This window comes from Anomaloglossus baeobatrachus, chromosome 6 (assembly GCF_048569485.1).
Source record: "Anomaloglossus baeobatrachus isolate aAnoBae1 chromosome 6, aAnoBae1.hap1, whole genome shotgun sequence".
Classification (NCBI taxonomy): domain Eukaryota; kingdom Metazoa; phylum Chordata; class Amphibia; order Anura; family Aromobatidae; genus Anomaloglossus; species Anomaloglossus baeobatrachus.
The window spans coordinates 49416789-49442951 of NC_134358.1; positions in this window are offsets into that span (position 1 = coordinate 49416789).

A 26163-nucleotide genomic window follows, 5' to 3' on the forward strand; every position below is an offset into this window, starting at 1 on the left:
GATCAAAGGAACTTCCTGCAGACAGATTGTTACGGTTGGTGTGGCTCTGGAGACTATGTCCGGATTTCTTGCTACTGCACATGTGCAAGCGCTGGAGACTAAAGCTGGGTTCACACTAAGCGACAGCGACGTCGCTGTTACGTCACCATTTTCTGTGACGTAACAGCGACCTTGTAAGTCGCTGTTATGATCGCTGCTTAGCTGTCAAACACAGCGACGCAGCAGCGATCATAACGTCGCTGTGCTACATGTGCAGAGAGCAGGGAGCCGCGCTTAGCGCTGGCTCCTTGCTCTCCTAGGTACAGTACACATCGGGTTAATTAACCCGATGTGTACTGCAGCTACATGTCACAGTGCAGAGAGCAGGGAGCCGCGCACACTGCTTAGCGCTGGCTCCTTGCTCTCCTTGCTACAGTATACATCGGGTTAATTACCCGATGTGTACTGCAGCCACATGTGCACAGAGCAGGAGCCGGCACTGGCAGCAAGGGCGGAGGCTGGTAACGAAGGTAAATATCGGGTAACCAGGGAAAGGTCTTCCCTTGGTTACCCGATGTTTACGCTGGTTACAGCTTACCGCAGCTGCCAGACGCCGGCTCCTGCTCCCTTCATTTCGTCGCTCTCTCGCTGTCACACACAGCGATGTGTGTGTCACAGCGGGAGAGTGACGACCAAAAAATGAAGCTGGACATTCAGCAACGACCGGCGACCTCACAGCAGGGGCCAGGTCGTTGCTGGATGTCACACACAGCGACAGCGACGGGACGTCGCTGCAACGTCACAGAAAATGGTGACGTAGCAGCGACGTCGTTGTCGTTGTGTGTGACACCAGCTTTAGTCCTATCTTGGAGCCATTGCACATGTGCGGGTGACATCATCGCTGACACAAGGTCACATGTCTCTGACACCTTCTAAGCTGATTGGCCACTGGTCATGTGCTTGTGACACGTGGTCCCATGTCTCTGACACCTTCTATGCCGATTGGTCGCTGGTCATGTGCTTGTGACGCTTTGCTCGGTGATAGGTCAGCGTGACGTCATTGCTGTCATTCTGGCAGCGGATTGGCTCTGGTGTCCTCCATCTTGGATGAGGCACAGAGTCTATATAAGACCCTGACGCACGCCGCCCGGCGCTCAGTCCTCTTGGTTCATGCATGAGGGTAGACGCCCTGTGCACGTTCCTCTAGGCATCTCTCTGTCTATGTTGGGTGAGCGCTACCGGCAGGGTAGCGTTCTTATACCTTACCGCTTCGGCTGCAGTCCGTATCCTTACCTCTTAGTGGAGCGGACATAGGCAGGTGCCTGAGGCACATGGTCCAGCTGAGCCTTGTGATTCTACTCATAGGTGGACGTTGCCGCTAGGGTAACGTTCCTTATACTGCGTCTGGCAGTTGTTCGTATCCTCGCACACTAGGGGAGCGAACAGAGGTAGGAGCTTTGTGCGGCTTATGCTGCTGTCCGTCTCTTTTGCACCACTAGAAGAGCGGACCTAGGCAGGTGCCATATCTAGTGGTTCGTGTCCTCGCACACTAGTGGAGCGAACGCAGGTAGGAGCTTTGTGCGGCTTACGCTGCTGTCCGTCTCCTGGCACCACTAGAGGAACGGACCTAGGTAGGTGCCATTTCACACTCACTGCTTTTGTCTCTGTGATCTTTAACAGAGACCATTCCACACACCCTCCAAGTAAGGGAGGAATTGCTTTATTTTCTAATTATATTCCTCTGTGAGTTTAACAGAGGTATTGCACTCTGCACTTGTGCTATTATTTTTTACAGTGGCACAATTATATACCCCTTATCCTCTGCCATAGTCTGCAGCAGAGTCTTTGCACGGTGGACCCTGACTGTCTGACATTCCTTTAGGTTTTATTATCAGACAGCCCCCCATAACACAGATGTGTATCGCAAGAAAACTTCAGTCACTTCTTTTCTTCATGCTGGATCCTCACACCCTCCACATTTTATAAAGGGGGTACCCACTGGACAATTTTTAAGAATCAGACGAATATGTTCTAGTGATGTAGATTTTGAAACCCAGGCTAGTGATTTAAAACGAAGGTTTAAAAACCGTGGTTATAAACAACGAGTTATCGATCATGCATATAAGAGAGCTAGGAATTCCAACCGACATGATCTTTTGTATAATGCTAGAAAGCAGGGTGATCCTGGCCCTGTTAGGTTAGTCATGGACTACCATTCACATTGGCGGCTAATGCAACAGTGCATTGGAAAATTTTGACCCATTCTTATGACGGACCCTATTGTGAAACAATATATCATGCCACAAATGAGTGTCACAGCAAGGAAGAGTCGCAATATTGGGGATCTCCTTACATCTAGTCATTATGTTCAAATGGTTAGTAAGCCTTTCTCATCATTGCCAGGACCAAAATGGGGTTGTAAACCCTGCGGCAAGTGTGTGGCGTGCCCGAACGTGGAAACTGCTATAGATTTCACGGATTCTTCTGGCAATAAGAAATATAAAATCACTCACAGCATCACTTGCACGACTAAAGCTGTAACATATTACGCCACATGCCCATGCCCATTCATTTATGTAGGTCTCACAACTAGTGAACTCAAGGTAAGGGTGCGTGAGCATGTCCGTGACATTAATGCTGCCAATACAGCTTCGGATACCAGCATGTTAAAAACAATTCCTCGACACTTTTTGGAATGTAATCAAGGGGATTCTTCACTGTTAAAAGTAAGGGGTATAGACCACATTATTACAGGGATACGCGGCGGTAATGTCATGAAGAGACTTGCCCAACAAGAGTGTCGGTGAATATGGTTATTGGACACCATACACCCCAAGGGTTTAAATGAGACAATTAGTTTTGGACCTTTTTTGCATTCCAACCAATAAGATGAAATATTTTTTGATAATTTTCTGTAGAAACCGAATTTTATCCTGATCGCTATTTTAATATATTTTATCCTGTTTTTAATATTTTTTATCATGATTATATATTAAAGTGTTTTGTGGATAAACTTGTATGGTCTCCTGGTTGTTTCTAATTTTATTTTTTCATATTTTTGTGCAATTTTGTGTATTTTTCTAATATTTGTTTTTGTTTATTATAGTTTATTTATATTGATGGATTCCGCTTTCTTCTCTATTGGATGCATTTATTTTGGAGTATTATGGATTTTATTTCCTGGATTGCAGTGGCCATTAATATCTACACATATATATATATGGACAAAATTTGGATCGATTGAATATTTTTCTTATGCATGCCATTTATGTAGTGTCATATTATGTATTTACTTTCTATTGGATTGGTCACTTGTCACTAGTAGTTTGAAAGAACTTTAAGAGATGTTTCTTTAAAGAAATGATATTTTTTAAAGAAATCATTTTTATGTGCACATGGTTTTTTATATATATGTATTAGTTTTGATTTTTTCTACTTTAATTTTTTCACATTATTCACTTTTTTATATATATCTTATATATACATGTGTATGTTTTTTAATGTATATGTGTATGTATATTTTGATATGCATTCTTTATATTATTTTTCTTATTTATATTTTTTATCATATCTCACAAAATTTTTTTCCACATTTTTTCAGTCTATATGTGTGTTGTATTTTGCTACATTAATGTATATATATATTTGTATGTATGTATATATTCATATATTTATAGTGTTGTATTTATATGTTTATCTATATGCATTTTTGCGCGAATTAACATGGTCTATTATATTTATACACAATCTTTATATTTTTTCACTTTATATACACTTAGTATGATAGTATTATTTAGTATGATAGTATTATTTATTATCTATTTAATGTGATATTTATCTATTTGGCATGTATTAACTGTGATGATCGATCTATATATTTGTATGTTCTACAAGGTATTTCATTGTAATCTCAGGATATATATATATATATTCCTGTATTAATGTGCTACTCCTTCTTACTTAAGTTTACCTAGTTTCCCCTTTCTAGTATATGCGCCGTGACTGTGCGCATGCGGGAATGGGGCAGGAACGCGTCATGGCTGGGGGCGTCTTTATCCGACGTGGGCCGGATCACATGATCGGTGTTTGGCCGCGTGACTCGTCACGTGGTCAATGCCGCTCGCGTTATCCTCCCCGCCTCTGGATGACGTCCTCGGTCGGATGACGGCTTCCTTTCCCTCACCCGCGCATGCGCCCTATAGTGATTGCGGTGGGGATTGCCCTAAACAGCTGATAAGCTATTCATTGTTTAAAAGGAGACTACACCAGCTGTCTCAATACACATTCCCCTGACGAAGGTACGCCGAAACACGTGTAGGGTGGGTTGGAGGCTCCCTATACACGGTCCACTTGACTTCAGGTACATCCATCTAATTCAATGTATTTACATTTGTTTGGTTGCACATTGCACTTTTATATAGTCCAACTTTGACTAAGGGTACCTTCACACTTTAGCGATGCAGCAGCGATCCGACCAGCGATCTGACCTGGTCAGGATCGCTGCTGCATCGCTACATGGTCGCTGGTGAGCTGTCAAACAGGCAGATCTCACCAGCGACCAGTGACCAGCCCCCAGCCAGCAGCGACGTGCAAGCGACGCTGCGCTTGCACGGAGCCGGCGTCTGGAAGCTGCGGACACTGGTAACTAAGGTAAACATCGGGTATGGTTACCCGATGTTTACCTTAGTTACCAGCTCACACCGCTTAACTTAGCGTGTGCAGGGAGCAGGGAGCCGGCACTGGCAGCGTGAGAGCTGCGGAGGCTGGTAACGAAGGTAAATATCGGGTAACCACCTTGGTTACCCGATGTTTACCTTGGTTACAGCTTACCGCAGGCTGTCAGATGCCGGCTCCTGCTCCCTTCACATTCAGGATTGTTGCTCTCTCGCTGTCACACACAGCGATGTGTGCTTATCAGCGGGAGAGCAACAATAAAAAAACGAACCAGGGCTGTGTGTAACGAGCAGCGATCTCACAGCAGGGGCCAGATCGCTGCTCAGTGTCACACACAGCGATATCGCTAATGAGGTCACAAAAAACGTGACCCAGCAGCGATCTCAGTAGCGATCTCGCTGTGTGTGAAGCACCCCTAAGCATTGTGGATCTACCCGAGGTGGCTATCTTGATGCTCTTTGCATGTGACCTCACATGGAATTGTCTGCCATAGTACTACTACCACTTTTTCACTATTATACACTTTATTATTACTGTTGTGCACTTTATGTATAATTTATAGCATTTGCACTTTATATATATATATATATTTATTTATTCTGTGGCAGTTTTCCATGTGTGCTCGCCTGTTTTGGGCTCTTGCTGCCATCTGGTGGCCTTTTCATGTAATTACATTTCTTATTTATTTTTATACATAATTGTACTGTGTTGTGGGTCCCTCCTGTCATCATTAACCTTGCATATAAATTGCTGTTTTAATTACATTATTAATAAAGGAATATATATTTTATTGGATTTTGGCTGTTTTTCCTGTCGGTTTTATATTTATATGAATAGCCTATTTATTGGAGTAGGGGTGTATTTAATATATTTATATATAGTGATAGTTTTTAAAAATACACTATATTATACCCCCCACCTTGGCATTAATCTGTCTAGAGTGTACAATGAAGCTCAGAGAGAGGTACCGGAAGCCCGAGTGTCAGGGAAGTGGTTGGCCGGCAAAATATACGTAAAATCCGTTGCTAATGGTAACCCATTCGGAGAACAAGAATGTGCCCGCCCAAGGCGTGATGTATTTGAAGATTGCAAGTAAAGAAGTTTTGTTTAAACCTGTGTAAGTGTCTGTGTGGCATGAAGAGAAAGTTTGCATATTGTCGTGCTGCAGTAAAGCGGCGATCGGGGGGCAGAGAACTTCCACTGGGTCACGCTGCTGCCGAACAGGATTCTCTGCTGCGAATACCACGGCCCCCGACCGCCCCTTTAACATGCGTGCTTATCATGCTGCACAGAATAGAGCTGCCTTCATGTGACAGCATTGCCGTCCTGTCCTTCATTCTCTGATCATAGTGATTGGCTGAGGGAGGAAGGAACAGAATGGCTGTAAGTACATAGTCACATAATATCTCAGCCTACAGACCCCATACACATGAAGCCCCCAAGCCATTATTCACCCCACAGTGATCTCTTCGGAATCCCCCATACACAGGACACTCGGCCCGGCCCCCCTATGTACTCTACGACAGAGCCGCTGCCAGACTCCTCTGGAAATCCAACTGGCCAGACCCGTCTCTCCCCGACATCACACATTATTATTGGCCCCTGTTATAGATGATAGAAATCTGCATTTTTTTACATTATTTCTATTATCTCAATAAATTGATAATTATAATTTGTTTGTGACTAATGGCTTCTATTTCCCTCCAGCCCCCGAGAGGAAGAGGTTCGCCCATCAAGCTTTTTCTCCACCTACTGCTGCTGTTGCTGCCCAAATTGGTTAAAAAATGTAAGTATACAAGACCCTCCCACAAGGGGGCGCTCTACGCCCCACAGTCATCCCTGTACAGAGTATAAGGCTAGGGCCCCACTTTGCGTCTGTCAAAACGCACTTTAAAACGCTAATTTATGTGGCAGAATTAATTATTCATTTTTGGCTTTTGCTCAAAAAAGCAATGAAAGCGTATGCGTTTCTATTGCTTTTTCATCGCGTTTGCGATGCTTTTCTTGCACGTTTTGATTTTAACCTATGTGCGTTTCTATTGCGTTCCAAAATCTGCGTATTTGCTCACTTGGTGTATTGCAATAAAGTTACTTGATCATGCAAGAAATTCAAGGAGGAAAAAAAATAGAAAATTAGCGATCTACTGATGTCATATCCTACTTGCAGTCTTTTGGTTGTTCACCAAGTGTTGGAAAATCGTTCACATCATGTCAGAAATCCGAGGCACTATTCGTTTGCGAAGAAGCCAAAGACATCGTTTAATGTTGTTGCTGATGTTACATTGTCGCAGAAGTTTACAGGTATTCTTTTTTTTATTATAGTTTTATTTTTGTTTGTACCTTCATATTTTTAAAATTTTAGTTTATTTTTTGTTAATTGTGTTTTTTAATCAGCAAATCCAACACTATCCAAGAATGTGGGTACACCCATTACTAAAGGAGAGGCAGCAGAAAGGCCACTTTAATATGTTATATGCAGATTTGCGCATGTTAGTTGTTGTTTTTTTTTTTTATTTTTTTAGGGTTAAATTATTTAAAATTTTAATATTATTGCTTTTTTTTAAAATGTTTGTGTGTTGGACATTTTTTTTTTATTTTAAATGTTGTAATTATTTGTAAGAATATTTGTTTTAAAACAATATTAATTTAAACCGGTTTTTTAAATTCTTTTTAAGGTATGAGGAAAAATTCATCGCATTCTGGCGATTGCCCATTGTAGGTTTTGATACTTTACTTTTGCTTGTGCTATCTAAAATTCAACACGCTGATACGTTTATGCGACAAGCCATATCTGCAGAGGAACGTCTCCTAGTGACTTTAAGGTGATTTGATTATTTATTTTAAACAATTCAGCATTAAAAAAAAAAAATATAAAGCAATTTACATTATGTAAAAATATAATAACTACCAAGAATATTTATTCAATCAAGTCTAAGCATTTGATTATTGTCACTTATTATTTCTTAAATTTTTTAACAGATTTCTCGCAACTGGGGAAAGTTATGCGTCACTCCATTTACAGTTTAGGCTGGGGAAGACTACGATATCAAACATTGTCAAAGAAACTTGCGACGCAATAGTGAGTGGAATCCACACGATGGTAAAGGCCAAAACCTACATGTATCAGGTAGTGGTCAAAATGCAGTCCAGTTCGGCCCATGAAATGACTGCGTCCAGCATGTCAATATAAAGCTTGTATATATTTTTTTATCTTAGGGAGACAATATGTACAGGACTAGTGAATTCTAAAGACTTCAAAAGTATAAAGTTATTATCATTTTTTAGTACAAAATAACATTTACCCTTTAAGGCTATGCATACCTTTGGTTTGATTAAAAATCTCTTAAAATAGTCTTCGTTAAAATTCCAAAATAATTTGTCTTTTACCTAGACAGCTGGTCTGTAATATCTGCTCTTGGAGGTAATTGTGTTGGAGGTTATATATAATAGGAGAGAGTGAGGAAAGCATTCACATTATTATGGAGGGCAGAGAAACATGTTACAAGTGTGTCACGGCCTGATATGATCTTGGGGGATCTGGGATCAGGTCACAGCGCATTGTGGATCGCAGATCCACTTTAGTGCCCACTCATCATTTACACTGAGTTGGAGCATCGTCAGCTACTGAAGGGGTTAAGGTTCATTTCTATCCTGCAGTGATCTAACAGGTACTGTGGTTGTAACCTCAGCTGCATCCACTCCCTTCTGCTATAAATAGCTACTCCTCACTCCTCGCTATGCCGGCTATAGCTCATTCCTAAGCTGACCATGTTGAAGGCATGATATGATCTTGGGGGGTCTGGGATCAGAAGGTCACAGCATACTGTGGATCGCAGAACCACTTTAGTGCCCACTCGTCATTTACACTGAGTTGGAGCATATTTCATTCTATCAGGTACTGTAGGGGTTAAGGTTCATTTCTACCCTGCAGTGATCTAACAGGTAGTTGTAAACTCAGCTGTAGCCATTTCCTTCTGCTATAAATATTTGCTCCTCACTCCTCTCTATGCCGGTTATAGCTCATATCTATTCTGTTCTTGTTGACGAAGCTTGTTGCTGCATAGCTGTGGAATATAACTGTGTAACATGTCATATTTTTATTGTTTTTTTTCCATACATTCTTTCTGTGGAGTGTTATAGTACCAGCAAAGTGAATGAGAATGTTTTTCAATTACCTGCACACTGTGATTATTTTTTCCCTGCAGATTTCAGCTTTCAGAGTGTTTTTTTTTAATCTGCAGCATTTTCATTTTTTCATAATTTTTGCAGCTTTTTTTTTCCACTCAGTCAAATGAATGGGGGTAAAAAATGCAATTAAAAAAGCATCAAAAACATTGCAAAAATTCATATATTTTACACAGCATAGTTCCTTCTTAGACTTAATACTAAATGTGTGAACACCGCCTATATCATTCATATATATAGTAAGATATTCATCTTATAACATTATCTTTCTTTATGTCATGGCTTTGTCCTCGGTGGCTTCTATGTAAAGGAATTTTCCAAGATTAAAAAATCATATAAGTTTTTCTCTAAAAAAAAAAGTAATTGTACACATCATCTCCTGACATCACCCCTGAATTACTGCAAAATATCAGTGATTGTCTATCCACTGTCTCTAACATGTCTTCCCTCTATCTAAAACTGAATCTGTGAAAAATTGAACTTCTCATGTTTCCCTTCTCTACGAACCTACCAAAAGTTGAAATTGCCATTTCTGTTTGTGATTCTACCATAAATCCCACGGACCACACCCGCTATCTTCAGATTAGAGTTGACTCAGATCTCTCCTTCACTCCCTACATCTGATTACTTGCTCACTCATGTCATCTCCAGCTCAAGAACATCTCTACAGCTCGACCTTTTCTCACCTTCGACTGTCACTCTTACTGTCGCTCTTATTCATTCTCGCTTTGACTACTGCAACTCTCTACTAATTGGTCTCCCTCTCACTAAACTCTCCCCCCTCCAATCTATTAGGAATGTTCATATTTCTGTCCAACCACTGCACTGATGCCATGACCAATTGTTAATCATTGCACTGGTTGCCCATCCGCTAAAAAATCCAATATAAACTATCACTCGCACCCACAAAGCTCTCCATGGTTCTGCACTGCCCTACATCTCCTCCCTCATCTCTGTCTATATACCACCCTACAAATGCTGTCTATTCAGCTAATGACCTAAGACTAACATCCTCTAACATCCGAACCTCCCACTACCATCTCCAGGACTTGTATGAAGAAGTGTTGGGCCAATATACTGTATGTAAACCTATTATACTACTAGGAGGGCTGTGTGGGGGTCACAGTTGGGGATCATACTGTGTATGAGTCACCATACTTTGCTGGTGTGGTTGTAGGTCAATATAGTAAGGCCATAATACTGAGGAATTCACTGTGGGGGTATCATACAGTATTTGTTGGGCACTTTTGTTGACATCATACTCTATGGGTTTAATGAAAGGGGAATCTAACGTGTAACCTTACTTTGTACGGGCTGTAAAGTTTCAAGATATGTTCTTAAGTGACCCTGCCAAGTATTAACAAAATATATATATATTTTTTTATTTTGGAGGCGGAGGGGGGCAATTACAACTTTTGCTATGGTGCCCCATGATTTCTATGTACGCCCCTGGTGTCTGAATATACTGTACCTGCAACCGAGAGGTGAGGAAGAAGTAACCAGTAACCACATAAGAGGACATAAAAGCCCATTGAGAGCGGTAGGAGAAGTCAAAGAATAGATTCCCAAATAGTAAAGTACAAAAGTACACAAAGGTACAGGAAATAGGAGTTCATTTTTATAATTCTTCTGACCTTTCAATTTAATATTGTGATCTTAGAGTGAGCAATTACTAAAAAAAATCCAAATACATCTGGATGATAAGAATTAGAGGTGGTCATGCCATTAGTGCAGCCAGGGGCTAAAGAGGTAAGAGGGCCACATCTAACTCCAAAGCAGGTGGAATTGTGCATTATGATCTATTGGACTATAAAGGGCCCATAGACTGTTCTTACACAGGGGCGTCTTCAGTCTGTGTCCGCTCCTGATAAGAATACTTATACTCTTGGAAGTCTTGGACTGGAAGCTTCCAGAATAACTCGGGATGATGTCCTCCATGGTGCTGAGAGACAGGCCCTGATTCATCAAGTGTTTTTGGCACAGTTTGAAAAGTTGCAATACGAAGTTACGCAAAAATATTGCTGCTTTTGCTGTTTTCAAGGTAGTTTCGGACACATCTGCCAAAATGAAGATCTTCCGACAAATTCTTCAATAATAACACCACCTTAGTGATGTAACTAATGCCAGATATGTACTCCAGAACCTGACTGGAGTGACATTTCTGGCGAGGCACACCTTGTAGGTGCGCCTTACTCAAAGGTTTTGAGGGGTTACTCATGGAACCCTCAAAGTTTATTTTAATCAATAGATCTAGGAATAATAATAATTTCCACAATTGCATGTGTTTAAATAAATGTTCCTGTTCTGAGATAATCTTCTATATGTGTCCCTGCTGTGTAGTGTGTAATAGCTGTGTCTGACCGTACAGAGACATGATCTGATCATACTATAGGTCCTTGGCAGGGGAGGAAGCATTGTTGACAGGTTTAGGCCTTCCAGATGTTCATCATTTATGAGTTTTCGTAAGTTTACAACATTTTGTGTGTGATGTGAGTTAGTTTTGTTGCACACAATTTTTGTGACTTCTTCAGTAATGGGCTTCCTTTTTGCTTTAAAGTTCAAAAACTCGTCCTTTTTTGACTTTGCGCAAAAGTTATGAGCAACAGCTGCCATTTTTGTAGCAAGAAAACGACAATGTAAAGCCAGAAGAAATAAGAAAAATGTTTTAAAAAAGATGCAAACGATGAATCGAAGCCAAAGTATATATGAGTATTGTCTCTGTACATTTAGGCAGCAGAAATCCTCTTGTCTCCAGTAGAACAGGTCCCTCTGATATGTGTTGGGTCTTTGTGATAATAATAATAATTAATAATTTTATTCATTTATATAGTGCTATTAATTCCACAGCACTTTACATACATTGACAACACTGTCCCCATTGGGGCTCACAATCTAAATGCCCTACCAGTATGTTTTTGGAGTGTGGGAGGAAACCCACGCAAACACGGGGAGAACATACAAACTCCTTGCAGATGTTGTCCTTAGTGGGACTAGAACCCAGGACCCCAGCGCTGCAAGGCTGCAGTGCTAACCACTGAGCCATCGTGCCGCCCTTGTGATGTAAGACTTCAGCCGGTGACATCACAGACGAGGTTCTGGGAGAAGTCTTGTATTGTGATCATTGTGCTGTTTCTATTTCTCTTAGTTAAAACTGTTATTTAATGTTTTTCATGCTTGTCTCTGCTGCCATCTACTGGTCAGACCTTTCAGCTCCTCTGTTTCCTTTGCCCAGCCCATGGGAGTGTCTGATGACCCTCTTGCATCACATCCATTCATTCCAAAGCAGAGTCTGTGAGAACAACATCCCTTATTGGAGCTACTAGGAGCAAAGTCTTCTGACCACGTAGTAGCTACAGAGGCAAGCATCACTCGAGAATTTCAATGCCAAGTACTTGGATTACTGCACTCTGCATGTCCTAACCTTTGGAGAAAATAAACCACCATTGTTTCATCTCAGCATGTGCATGTTTCACTCTGGAGCGCTCTGGTCCTGTCTGCCCCACCTATAGGAAAAACGAAGGTAAGACTCTCACAACCTATCACAACTACGCACCTTCCATCGCCTTTAAGTGGGGACAGAACAGTCAGAAGACTGCTTAAGAGCTCAATACCCCGGCTACAGATCCTTAAGAACCCTGTAACTTCCCCTGTAATCTGCCTAGCAACAAGCCTTGTGCACTAGTCTGCCTGCACAGTGCATGCCTGGACAAGCCTAAGGGGAAGCTCTCCCATCTGCCACGTCCTGTGTCACCTCTGCTTGCACTGTAAAGGGACAGTTTATGCACCTGCTGTTTCTCTCCTGCTATACGCCTTCTATAGACTTGCAGTACATTATACCCCATTACTGCACATCGCTGCACTGCGAACCCCAAGTTTTACTAAAGACACCTTGGGAATCTCATCAGGGAGTCCTTGCAGAGCTGCACAACGATTTTTGGACCCCTATTCAAAAGTCAAGTTTCTTAAAGAGACAGTACACCTTAAATCAAAATGGCTGAAAAAGACCTTGGACAGTTCCCCACTGCTGAAACAGAGCAAATACAATCTGATACTGTCCATTATGAAGCCCAGGAGGCAGAGCCCACGCTTTCAGCAGACCTAGTTGTCCGACCGAAGCGCTCTTCCAAACCCACGATAAAGGCCGCTAAAAACTATCACACTATGAAAGATGAGCTATGTGAACACCTGGAAGAACAGTGGGAACGAGTCACCTATTACATGTCAAGACTTGAATCCTCATCAGGTGATGCCACATGCTTACAAGCCGCTCTGGAACGGCTGAACACAGCTCATGAAAGATACAAGAGACTGTCAACAAGGTACATTACCTTTCTAAAAGACTCTAAAATTGATGAAGCTCTTTCAGACCTGAGCAAGGCAGAAGAGGTAAACAAGGAAAGAGATGCCAAGGTGCAAGATGCCATAGACAAGGCCGAACACCGTATCTCTCACCAGCAAGAAACCAGATCACACCGATCAACCTCATCTAGACGTTCCTCTCGGTCATCCGGGTCATCATCCTCAAGAAGCTCAGCCCTGAGCGACAGGATACTAGAGGCCTGCATAAGAGCAGAGGAATCCAAGGTGAGACGTTCCTTCACAGAAAGAGAAGTAGAGGAAGAAGCCAAAAGGACAGAAGCAGAAGCCCTTGCAAAAGCAGAAGCTGCTAAAGCAGAAGCCAAAAGGGAAGAAGCAGAAGCCCTTGCAAAAGCAGAAGCCGCTAAAGCAGAAGCCCATGCAAAAGCAGAAGCTGCTAAAGCAGAAGCCAAAAGGGCAGAAGCGGAGGCTCGGATAAAGATTCTTCGGTCACAGATGGAAGAGGAAGTTGCGCTAGCTAAAGTGAGACTACTTGAGCAAGCATTGATCCAAGGTCCTGATCCAGCTCACTCACCACCACTGGAAGCAGACAATCCAGTTGATCGCACAAGAGACTATGTACTGAATCAGTTACCTGTAGCAACCCCGGTTTGCAGTACCGTCCAAGCCGACAACACCGAAACCTCCAACTTACCTCTACCAGTGCCAGTGCCACCTAAAGCACCCGAGCAAATTAATAACAGTCACCAGGAGGTGCCCTCTCAAACACAGCCACCACAGCAAGATGGCAACCAAGTGTTTCCTGACCCACTTCCACAGCTCAAGCAGCGGTCATCAGAATCTACAGAGTCTAAACCACAGCTCAACCCTGCAGCAACGTCATTTTAACCGGGAACATCTCATCCATTCATGCCAGGCAGCCCATATGCCCCAGGGGCATCACGAGTCGTCGTGGCAACAAGTGGTGAGAAATCAGATATGTCTGAGTTTGCCAGGTTCATGGTGAGCAGAGAGCTAATCAACACTAGTCTCACGAAATTCGATAATCGTGCAGAGAGCTACAGGGCCTGGAAAGCAACTTTCAAGGCAGCCATCGCCAATCTCAACTTCACTGCGGAACAGGAGCTCGACCTCCTGATCAAGTGGTTGGGCCCAGGCTCTACAAACCGTATCAAGAGCCTCAGAACCGTCTATGTGGGACAAGCAGAAGCAGGTCTCGCTGCTGCATGGCAGAGACTGGAACGCACCTTTGGCAGCGCAGAAGCAATAGAGAAAGCCCTATTCAAGAGACTGCAGGACATCCCAAAGATCAACCTTAAAGAAGTCCACAAGCTTCAAGACCTAAGTGATGTGCTCATGGAGCTGGAGCTCGCCAAAAGAGACCCTCGTCTGTCTGGGCTGTGCTACCTGGATACAGCCCATGGAGTGAACCCAATCGTGGTGAAGCTGCCATACAGTCTGCAGGAGAAATGGGCAACGTCAGTCTCAAGGTACAAAAGAATCAATGACGTCACCTTTCCCCCATTTATTCAGTTCTGCAAGTTCATTGACGAGCAGGCCCAGATGAGGAACGACCCCAGCCTCGACTTCCTAGAGTTCAACACTTCGGCAGCTGCAACATCATCAAGGTATGAAGGTGCCATACACAAACGCAGAGACATTAAGAACACTGTCAGGAAGACTGAGCTACCATCACCTGCAGCACGCACATAAACAGAACACCATCTCATCACGAGATAAGTCTTTCAATCAAGAATGTCCCATCCATAAAAAACCGCATTCACTGAAAAAGTGCAGAGGGTTTAGATCCAAAACCCTACAGGAGCGCAAGAAAGTTCTCACAGAGCTTGGGATCTGTTTCAAATGCTGCGCATCACTTGAGCACATGGCCAAGGACTGTAAATCCATCATCAAGTGTGAGGAGTGTCACAGCGAAAAACATGTTTCAGCCATGCACCCAACCCAGCTAGCTAGAGACACACCAGCTGCAGTCACAACTGCTCCCACTCCAAGTCATGGCGGGGGGTCCAAGAATCAGACTGACACCACCACAGCCGTCTCCTGCTCATGCTCAGAGGTATGTGGAGAGGGCCAAACGCAGAAATGCTGTGCCCGAATATGCCTCATCAAGGTTTATCCCGAGGGACATCCAGAAAAGGCAATGAAGGTGTATGCCATCATAGACGACCAAAGCAACCGGTCCCTGGCAGGAACCAAATTCTTTGAAGCTTTCGGAATTAATGGACCATCAGAACCCTACACCTTGAACACCTGCTCGGGTCGCATAGAGACTAGCGGCAGAAGAGCCCAGGGATTCATTGCTTCTCCTATCAATGGGAAGACTGAAATACCTCTACCAACGCTCGTTGAATGTGACCAAATACCCAGCCACAGGAATGAAATTCCTACCCCAGAAGCTGCATTTCATCAACCACATCTAAGACACCTCGCTAGCGTTATCCCACCTTTGGACAATAACGCAGAGATTCTACTCCTGCTCGGCAGAGACAATCTAAGGGTACACAAGGTGCGACAGCAGTGTAATGGGCCTGACTATAAACCATACGCCCAGAGACTGGACTTGGGATGGGTAGTCATAGGAAATGTATGCGTTGACCGATCAGGAATTGATTCCTTCAAGACTTACGTGCATGGAGATGGACGCACAACCTGCTTAAAGCCATGTCCTCATCACTATGGAGTGAAAGAGAAGTCTCCAGACACAATACAGCTACCTGACATCGCTTCTTCTCTGCATATCGACAACTTGGGAAGATCAGTCTTTCACACAACCAAGGACGACGATAAAGTAGCCTTGTCAGTAGAGGACAGAGAATTCATCGGAATAATGGACTGTGAGTTTTCTAAAGACAAAACCAACCATTGGGTCTCTCCATTACCCTTCCGATCTACCAGGGTAAGACTCCCAAACAACCGAGCTCAAGCTCAGACCAGATTTAACTCTCTTCAGCGTTCTATGAGCAGCAAACCTGAAATGAGAGAACATATTGTTGCCTTTATGGACAAGGAAGTCTGCAACAACCTAGCAGAACCTGTACCAACCGAACTGAATCCAGCATATCACGCAACTAGACCTATGTCTATAAGTTCTTTTGCTAACTCTTCTTGGCTTACAGGTCCAGAGTTCCTGCTGAGACAGTCAGAAGAAGGTGTCCAGGAAGCCTTCAGCATCCTAGATCCGGACAACGATCCAGATGTCCGAGCTGAAGTCAATACCCTGGCCACCAGTGCAGAAAAAACTTTCAACCTCGGTTGCCAACGTTTTGAACGTTTCTCCAGCTGGATGAGGCTCGTCAGGACTGTCGCTAGGTTAGTGCATATCACCAGATGCTGTCGTACTGACCTTAAAAACAAAGACTGTCATCGCTGGCATGTCTGCCACAAAGCCCTTTCTGCTGAGGACATCTCCCATAGCGAGTCCCTCATATACGCCACCTCCAACAGAGTGAATTCGCCATAGAATGGAAGTGTTTATACAACAAACAGCAGATTCCATTAAGAAGTCCTCTCGCCAATTTAAACCCAGTCATCGACAGTTTCGGCTTACTGAGAGTTGGCGGTCGTTTGAACCAGGCTCATCTTGGAGTTGCAGAACAAAATCCTCTCATCATTCCCAACAAACACCATGTTACAGTCTTGCTGATCCGACACCACCATGAAAAGACTGAACACCAAGGCAGGCAAATTACAGAAGGTGCTTTACGGTCTGCAGGCCTCTGGATTATTGGAATGCAGAGACGTGTAGCACAAATACTACACGATTGTGTGCACTGTCGTAAAGCGAGAGGAAAACAACTGTACCAGCAAATGGCTGACTTGCCTACAGACAGACTTTCTACAGAGCCACCTTTCACCTACGTGGGCCTAGACGTTTTCGGACCATGGATGGTGTCCACACGCAGAACTCGCGGAGGCCAAGCAAACAGCAAGCGGTGGGCTGTGTTATTCACCTGCATGAGTGTTCGAGCCGTTCACATTGAGGTGTTAAGAGTCCATGGATACCTCCAGCCTAATCAACGCCTTGAGAAGGTTCCTTGCCATCAGAGGACCAGTGAAACAGCTGAGGTCTGACCGTGGAAGCAACTTCGTCGGTGCATGTAGAGAACTGAACATCGACACCAAACCTATCCAAGATCAGCTGGCAGAGAAAGGTTGCACCTGGATCTTCAATCCCCCTCACAGTTCTCACATGGGAGGCTCCTGGGAAAGGATGATCGGGATTTCACGCAACATCTTGAACTCCATGCTAATGGACGTCAATTCCTCAAGACTCACACATGAGACTCTAGTCACTCTTTTAGCTGAAGTCTCAGCCATTATCAATTCAAGACCCCTTGTGCCGGTGACCATGGATCCAGAAACACCAACCATATTGACTCCTACTATTCTCATTACCCAAAAAACTGACAACGCGGTAATGCCCAGCGGAGAGTTCACCCACGCGAACACTTATCAAAAACACTGGAAACGGGTTCAATACTTGGCTGACTACTTCTGGAACCGATGGAGGAAGGAATACCTCACCATTCTTCAAGGAAGAAAGAAGTGGCGACATCCCAAGCCGAACCTCAAGGAAGGAGACCTAGTCCTCATGAAAGATCAGACCACAGAAAGGACTGACTGGCCTATGGGACTGATTACTAGGATACTGCCTAGTCAGGACGGCAATGTTCGGAAGGTGGAGCTAAAGGTCATCAGGAAAGGTGAGACGAAGACCTTTGCAAGGCCAATCCACGAACTTGTCCTGCTTTTGCCCATAGAGAGCGTCCCTACAGGATGAACGCTACCGGACCTGAACTTTGAACCATCCTTCTTGCTTTGGACTCAATTGAGCTTGTTTTTGCATTTAACATGCCTTTCCTTTCAGGTTGTATTATGGACTTAATAGTGAAATCCCCAAAGTGAATTTCAGACGGGGTGTGTACTGTTTCTATTTGTCTTAGTTAAAACTGTTATTTAATGTTTTTCATGCTTGTCTCTGCTGCCATCTACTAGTCAGACCTTTCGGCTCCTCTGTTTCCTTTGCCCAGCCCATGGGAGTGTCTGATGATCCTCTTGCATCACATCCTGGGATATTTATTCCAAAGCAGAGTCTGTGAGAACAACATCCCTTATTGGAGCTACTAGGAGCAAAGTCTTCTGACCACGTAGTAGCTACAGAGGCAAGCATCACTCGAGAATTTCAATGCCAAGTACTTGGATTACTGCACTCTACATGTCCTAACCTTTGGAGAAAATAAACCACCATTGTTTCATCTCAGCATGTGCATGTTTTCACTCTGGAGTGCTCTGGTCCTGTCTGCCCCACCTATAGGAAAAACGAAGGTAAGACTCTCACAACCTCTCACAACTACGCACCTTCCATCGCCTTTAAGTGGGGACAGAACAATCATTGCTTTACTCACTGTCAGTTGTGATAGCCACAAAGCGCTTTATTCTATCATATTTTTTTTTAAACACTTTGGCAATGTCTCGCTTTGGCTTCATTGCCCTAATCCTCTTATTGCCCCTGATTAAAGTCATTGCTAGAACGCTACCTACACTGAATGCAACAAATTCAACCCAGGACCTGAAGAATCCCAAGGGCGATAAGTTGGAGGTGTCGATCTCACTGATTGAAGAAGTACATGAGAACATCCCTACACCGGTCAAGTTGGTCCTGGCTGCCCTGGCTGCCTTTGTAGTGGTCAGCTGTATTTTCCTGAGTTATTGCCGGGACTGCTATGATAGGGTTAAACAACGAAATTTGTTTAAAAAATCTCAAGCAGAAGACAAGTGATCCTTTCTGACCTGAGGTAGTGTTACCATCATTATTATATAGGTCAGTAGGAAAAAGTGGACAATATTAACCCCTTCTTGTCTTTTTTTTTTCCATTTATGAATAGCCGTAATTAGAGATGAGCGAACCCAAGATTCGATGTTCGTATGAAAGAGTTTACTAAAAAAATAGAATTTGGATTGTGAGTTCGGGTGCTTTACGTATGAAAAACACTCACGCGAGCATTGCTGTGCTTGGGTACGCTCGATGTTCAGCCCACTGCGAGCCGGTTGCAGTGTTTGAACGGCTCACACTGGGGGTAACAAAAGCGTTATGTAAGACTTCAGCCGGTGACATCACAGACGAGGTTCTGGGAGGTCTTGTATTGTGATCATTGCTTTACTCACTGTCAGTTGTGATAGCCACAAAGCGCTTTATTCTATCATATTTTTTTTTAAACACTTTGGCAATGTCTCGCTTTGGCTTCATTGCCCTAATCCTCTTATTGCCCCTGATTAAAGTCATTGCCAGAACGCTACCTACACTGAATGCAACAAATTCAACCCAGGACCTGAAGAATTCCAAGGGCGATAAGTTGGAGGTGTCGATCTCATTGATTGAAGAAGTACATGAGAACATCCCTACACCGGTCAAGTTGGTCCTGGCTGCCCTGGCTGCCTTTGTAGTGGTCAGCTGTATTTTCCTGAGTTATTGCCGGGACTGCTATGATAGGGTTAAACAACGAAATTTGTTTAAAAAATCTCAAGCAGAAGACAAGTGATCCTTTCTGACCTGAGGTAGTGTTACCACCATTATTATATAGGTCAGTAGGAAAAAGTGGACAATATTAACCCCTTCTTGTCTTTTTTTTTTCCATTTATGAATAGTTGTAATTAGAGATGAGAGAACCCAAGATTCGATGTTCGTATGAAAGAGTTTATTTTATTTTTATTTTTTTTTAAAACACTTTGGCAATGTCTCGCTTTGGCTTCATTGCCCTAATCCTCTTATTGCCCCTGATTAAAGTCATTGCCAGAACGCTACCTACCGTATTTTTCGGACCATAAGACGCACTTTTTTTCCTCCAAACTTTGGAGGAAAGTGGGGGGTGCGTCTTATGGTCTGAAGAGTGTAATTATATGTGGATTATATGGGGCTTGAGGGGCAAAGGGACGGCGCTGAGTGGACATGGGGATCAGACACTATGTTATTTACGGTAGTTCCTGACCTGTAATAGCCGGCATGCATGGTCTCTCCGCAGCCGCCGGCTTCCAGCAGCTGCTAGGGAGATGTCTACTTGCTATTATAGAGCAGGAACGGCGCTGGCGGCGGGAGCAGGAACGGCGCTGGCGGCGGGAGCAGGAGCGGTGCTGGCGGCGGGAGCAGGAACGGCGCTGGCGGCGGCTAGTGTATCATCACCACTCTGGTGCTGAAATGACTGCCGCCGCACGTTACCGTAACCTGCGCTCAGAGTCAGTACGGTGGACAGTCTCCCCCTCCAGGACAGGACAGCACAGCCCAGCCCTCCCCCCTCCCCACTGGCCCTGCCTCCGCCTCCCTCCCCACCGGCCCTGCCTCCTCCTCCCTCCCCACTCTTCATCACTAACCATACTTCCTGGTTTCTGATGCCGTGACAGGGCCAGGCTTAATGTGCGGTACATTATTACTATAGCTGGAGTCTGCTCCGGTAAGACGTTACAGTACAATAAAGTATAAGTTCCCCCTCTCCCTAATAAAGTACCGTCCATTAAAGTAAAAATCACATTACTGTGCTGAACTAGAACTCCAAGCATGCCATACAGGACATGCTTGGAGTTATAGTTCTCCTTAAAGGCAAGAAGATATGGTAATAAGAAACCACTTGACATGAATGGAGCAGATCCCCCATAACAGTGTCAGCAGCAGATCCCCCATAACAGTGTCAGCAGAAGATCCCCCATAACAGTGTCAGCAGCAGATCCCCCATAACAGTGTCAGCAGCAGATCCCCCATAACAGTGTCAGCAGCAGATCCCCTATAAGTGTTAGCAGCAGATCCCCCATAGCAGTGTTAGCAGCAGATCCCCCATAACAGTGTTAGCAGCAGATCCCCCATAAGTGTTAGCAGCAGATCCCCTCTAACAGTGTCAGCAGCAGATCCCCTATAACAGTGTCAGCAGCAGATCCCCCATAACAGTGTCAGCAGCAGATCCCCCATAACAGTGTCAGCAGCAGATCCCCTATAAGTGTTAGCAGCAGATCCCCCATAACAGTGTTAGCAGCAGATCCCCCATAACAGTGTTAGCAGCAGATCCCCCATAAGTGTTAGCAGCAGATCCCCTATAACAGTGTCAGCAGCAGATCCCCTATAACAGTGTCAGCAGCAGATCCCCCATAACAGTGTCAGCAGCAGATCCCCCATAACAGTGTCAGCAGCAGATCCCCTATAAGTGTTAGCAGCAGATCCCCCATAACAGTGTTAGCAGCAGATCCCCCATAAGTGTTAGCAGCAGATCCCCCATAACAGTGTCAGCAGCAGATCCCCCATAACAGTGTCAGCAGCAGATCCCCCATACCAGTGTCAGCAGCAGATCCCCCATACCAGTGTCAGCAGCAGATCCCCCATAACAGTGTCAGCAGCAGATCCCCCTATAAGTGTCAGCAGCAGATCCCCCCTAACAGTGTTAGCAGCAGATCCCCCATAACAGTGTCCGCAGCAGATCCCCCATAACAGTGTTAGCAGCAGATCCCCCATAAGTGTTAGCAGCAGATCCCCCATAACAGTGTCAGCAGCAGATCCCCCATAACAGTGTCAGCAGCAGATCCCCCATACCAGTGTCAGCAGCAGATCCCCCATACCAGTGTCAGCAGCAGATCCCCCATAACAGTGTCAGCAGCAGATCCCCCTATAAGTGTCAGCAGCAGATCCCCCCTAACAGTGTTAGCAGCAGATCCCCCATAACAGTGTCCGCAGCAGATCCCCCATAACTGTCAGCAGCAGATTTCCCCATAACAGTGTCAGCAGCAGATTTACCCATAACAGTGTCAGCAGCAGATTTACCCATAACAGTGTCAGCAGCAGATTTACCCATAACAGTGTCAGCAGCAGATTTTCCCATAACAGTGTCAGCAGCATATCCCCCCATAACAGTGTCAGCAGCAGATCCCCCCATAAGTGTCAGCAGCAGATCCCCCATAACTGTCAGCAGTAGATACCCCTCATAACAGTGTCAGGAGAAGATCCCCTCCCATAACTACGGTATGAAGGATACAGTGTTGATAATTGTCATTACTGTATCTTGTTGCAGAACGATATCTTAGCGTACCATAGTCGACTGCTGAAGATACTGTACCGTAATTGTGGGAAGATGTCAAAGCAAAAAAGGATTTCATATAAAATTCCTTTTAAACTGGAGGTAGTGAAGTACGCCAAAGAACATGGGAACAGAGCAGCGGCGAGACACTTTGGGCCGCCTCCAACGGAAAAAATGATACGGGAATGGAGGAAACAGGAGGATCAGCTACAAAAAATGGACAAAACTAAACAATGTCTTCGTGGGCATGCTCCAAAATGGCCACAGTTAGAAGTGGATATGAAAGAGTGGATCACACGTCACAGGAACAATGGCTTTTCAGTATCCACCAAAATGATCATTTATGAAGCCAAACGTCTTGCTGCAGAGAAAGGGATTACGGACTTCACTGGATCACCATCGTGGTGCTACAGGTTTATGAAGAGATATGGCCTGGCTATGCGCACCAAAACAAGGATTGCACAAAAAATGCCTAGAGAGTATGAGTCCAAGATTGTGTCTTTTCACAAATTTGTACTGGATGTGTGGCGCCCCTGACCTGGTCAGGCACCACTGAGTACTGCACCCATGCTGGGGACAGTGCAACACAGGTAATCCAGAAGGCTGACCGAGGTGTGACTACACAGGCGCATAGTGATCAGGTCTCACACATGTACCTTTGGGAGGACCCCTGGGGATCCCAGGAGGGGGCGAAGCCGGTGCGAAGCCTCCATCTCCACTCGAGGGGTGTGGTAGAGAGCCTGGTTGCTAGGTGGCGTAGGCAGGCACAAAGGGAAAAGAGGAAGGAGGAGGAGAGAGCAGTCTGAAGCAGAGTGTGGAGGAGTGAGGAGCATGGAAGTGGAGCTCAGACAGGAGCAGCAGTGCAGGTCCCACGAGTGAGCCGGTTTAGTTTGCAGCTCAGGAAGAGCAGAAGCAGACCCTGGAGCTGTGGCAGTCTAACAGCGTCCGCGCAGTGACTACCGACGGGGGAGAACGGTCACCTAGTTGTGCTACCCGAAATCCACACACAGCTAAAGAGAGAGCAACGGAGTGGAAAGTAAGGAGACTGTCAGGGAGTTACCAGGCCCAAACGGGTAGCAGGTCCCAGTGCAGGGATAGATTCACCTTTCATTTGCCAAACCTGCTTGAGGGGGCACTTCACACCCCCAAGACCACACTACAGAGTCCGCAGCCACGTAGCCACAGTTAGGGCCCATAGTTCACAGGAGGCAAGCTGCCGGAGTGTCCTGGTCCAGGCTACAAGCAAACGGGCCAAAACGAAGGGGAGAGAGGCACCAGCAACTTCCCTGGGTGACCCCCATAGGGACTAAAAGTCGGGGTTACCCCAAAACGTAAAGGGCTAAGGAAGGCGAGTCGGTAGCCACCCTCATCAGTCAGCCTGAAGGATACCTGGTTCCAGCCTGGTTCATCCCAGCTACGCCCGGGTTACTCACCCTGCCATCAACAGTGAGTAAAACCCCTGAAAGACATTCTGCTTGTGTTGAGTTATTCTGCGCCTTGTGGTTCCACACACCTACACAGGGCCCTGGGGCTTGCCTCACTCTCAGGAGGCTGTTACAACTGACTGCACCCACCATCAGCCCCAGGCATCCCTTAATCTGCAGTGGCGGTCCCCACTGACCGCAATTCTGAGAGTGGCGTCACGACAATCCTAAAAGAAGGTTTCCTACCTGTGACCAGATCCAGCTGCGTGGAGTCCCTGAAGGTAATGTACCGACACAACACTTGTGGGGCTACACATCTGGCGTCACGAACAGGATAAGGACTAGACCTGTTCAGACAGGTGACCATGTGCCTGGGCGGTCCGCTTGGAAAATTGGAAGCGCCGCCATATTGCCACCATGAAAAGCGCGCTGAAAAACAACAGCAGCCCGCGCTGGGAGAAGTTACCGCCCACGAAGAGGTGTGGCTACCCAGAGATCCCCTGCAGAGTCCTGACCTCGCAAGTGATGAGAGCGGAGGCGTTCAGAGACGTCGGGACAGAAAGGGAGCCAGAAGCCTGCTGTTAGAGGAAATGGAGTCTGAACGCAGAGACCCGGAGCCAGGCTCCGCTGCCTGGTGGTATCAGGAACTTGCCCAGTTCTGCGACCGACTGGAGGTCAGGGTCGTAGAGCAGATCAGAGAGGGACGCACGGAGCTTCTGGAGATGGCTGCGGCGGTTCAGGCCTACGAGGGGAGAGCCACGCGACGAGTGCCAGACCGAGCGTCGACGACTCCGACCCCGATGATGCTACTGATGGGTGAGTCCGGTGTTGCCCCTGCCAGCGCGAGTGCCCCGACCCCTGCTGCCATGCCCGCGGTCCCAGGAGAGATGCCCGGCGCGGCGACGCTGAACCAGGCCGCAGAAGCGCCCGGCGCGGCCCGCCAAGCCCAGGCCGCCGCAGCGATGCCCTGCCCGGCCCGCAAAGATCCGGCTGCCACCGCGACCCTCCTCCACGCCGCAGGTGTGACGCTGACCCAGGCCGCCGCCATGCTAGGCCCGGCCCGCCAAGACCCCACCGCAGCAGCGACGCTCGTCCACGCCGCAAGTGAGGTGCTGAACCAGGCCGCAGCCACGTCAGGTGCGGCCCGCCAAGCCCAGATCGCTGCAGCGACGCCCAGCCCAGCCTGCACAGATCCCATCGCAGCTGCGACGCCAATCCAGGCCGCCGCAGCGATGCCCTGCCCGGCCCGCCAAGAACCGGCCATAGTAGTGATGCCCGCTAAGACTCCAGCTGCGACCCTGATTGAAACTGCGACGCTGATCCAGGCCGCCGCCATGCCAGGCGCGGCCCACAAAGACAAGATCGTACAAGTATTTACCCCGGCCTGCAAGGCCAGAGCAGACACCGCTCCCCAGTCCAAGGAAGTCCCTGCTAGGAAGTCCCTGCTGGGAGAGGACCCCGAATACTGGAAGCTGAAGGCTGACCTAGAGGCCCAGTTCCCACAGGAGATGGTGGACCGGTATCTGCTCCCTCCGCACGCCCCCAGGAAGACTCTGGAAATATCCACGCTAAAAAGTCCACCGTCCTGGCCAGCTGATGAACACCCATCCCCAGCGCTGCCACAACAGGAGTGCTCAGAAGAACTAAGGGGGAGAGGAGGACAGAAGGCTGAGGAGCTGACCCCGGAGCCATCAGCAGTGGATCCATGCCCAGAGCCAGAGATGTTGCCATACTCCCGCTGGGATGAAGAGGAAGATTTGTCCAGAAACCTCACCTGGGAGTCTGCAAGCAGTGAAGTAGCAACTCAGCTGAATCCAGCCCGCAAGACACGGCGCCGCAGCAGAACAAAGTTTTCCCCTGCACCGCAATCTCCGGATAGAAAAGATGAAGTAACAGCCAGAGACTTGGAAGAGAAACGGTCTTTAAGGAGAGCTAAATCCCAGGTCAGAGGCCCACTTTGTCGTGGAATTGTAGAGGAATTTAGTTTAAAATCTGGATACGGTTTCATAGTTGCACCTGGCATGAAAGAAGGCATCTTTGTGAACAGAAGGGATGTTAGAGCCCATTTGCCTAGAGGACATCCAGGAAGAAACTTGCAGATAGGAGACTCAGTAGAATTTACAAAGCACCAAGGAGAACGCGGATGGTACGCACTAGATGTTACACCATGTCCCAGAAATCCCTACAGAAACAAAGAAGAGGAAAGAAAAGATAAAGAACCCATTGATGAGACCACTACAGATGATGACAGAGATGGAGAAAGCAACAGGTGCCGCAGCCCTACAGGCCCAAGCCCTGGTGAGGAGGAATCTGTGTAAAGCATGTAAAGTAAAGTACAGAAGTTAAAGTTTGAAGTTTTGCAACGTTTACAAGTTTAAGAAATGTGCCCACATGAACTAGTGTGAGAAACCCATGAACCTTAAGGCTATGAACTGGCTATAGCCACAAACTCTCGCAGTGTAAATAGTTACCCCAGAGGTACCACCACCAGAGCCAGCCTGTTTAGGGGCCTG